The sequence below is a fragment of the Triticum aestivum genome, unplaced genomic scaffold (assembly GCF_018294505.1).
Source record: "Triticum aestivum cultivar Chinese Spring unplaced genomic scaffold, IWGSC CS RefSeq v2.1 scaffold36683, whole genome shotgun sequence".
Taxonomy (NCBI): domain Eukaryota; kingdom Viridiplantae; phylum Streptophyta; class Magnoliopsida; order Poales; family Poaceae; genus Triticum; species Triticum aestivum.
The window spans coordinates 1-791 of record NW_025304983.1 but is presented as its reverse complement, the minus strand read 5'-3'; the positions used below and the strand labels follow the sequence as shown (position 1 = coordinate 791).

The 791-nt window shown below is 50.4% G+C and overlaps 1 non-coding gene and 1 pseudogene across 1 annotated transcript; both read left to right on the top strand.

Moving 5' to 3' along the window:
* On the top strand, positions 1 to 85 carry LOC123179515 (uncharacterized; annotated as a pseudogene).
* Positions 86 to 387: 302 nt separating this feature from the next.
* LOC123179514 (5S ribosomal RNA) lies at positions 388 to 506 on the top strand. Its single transcript, XR_006490421.1, has one exon. It is a non-coding gene; the product is annotated as a 5S ribosomal RNA (ribosomal RNA).
* The last annotated feature ends 285 nt before the right edge of the window (positions 507 to 791 follow it).

The following is a 791-nucleotide window of genomic DNA, read 5'->3' as shown; positions in this document are numbered from 1 at the left end:
CCATCAGAACTCCGAAGTTAAGCGTGCTTGGGCGAGAGTAGTACTAGGATGGGTGACCTCCTGGGAAGTCCTCGTGTTGCATTCCCTTTTTAATTTTTTTTGCACCGCGTGCAAAACAAAACGCACGAGCGCGACGTATGTTTAGCACGTTTTATTATTTTGCACGTTTACGGTAAGTTTTAGCTCGCTGCTCATTATTCACGCGTCTAGCTGCGGCAAGCGTGTTCTGAAAGGGGTCGAAACCATGGTAAATAGGCACTGGTGCAGTTGAACCGTGGTAAAACTCGTCTCCGTAGTTGAGCGGGAGCGGCCAAAGGAATGTGCAATCGTGTGTGTAGTGGAGCTGGGAGGGGCAAGCATAAGGGACGAAGACGGGGGCAACATGTCGGATGCGATCATACCAGCACTAAAGCACCGTATCGCATCAGAACTCCGAAGTTAAGCGTGCTTGGGCGAGAGTAGTACTAGGATGGGTGACCTCCTGGGAAGTCCTCGTGTTGCATTCCCTTTTTAATTTTTTTGCACCGCGTGCAAAACAAAACGCACGAGCGCGACGTATGTTTAGCACGTTTTATTATTTTGCACGTTTGCGGTAAGTTTTAGCTCGCTGCTCATTATTCACGCGTCTAGCGGCGGCAAGCGTGTTCTGAAAGGGGTCGAAACCATGGTAAATAGGCACTGGTGCAGTTGAACCGTGGTAAAACTCGTCTCCGTAGTTGAGCGGGAGCGGCCAAAGGAATGTGCAATCGTGTGTGTAGTGGAGCTGGGAGGGGCAAGCATAAGGGACGAAG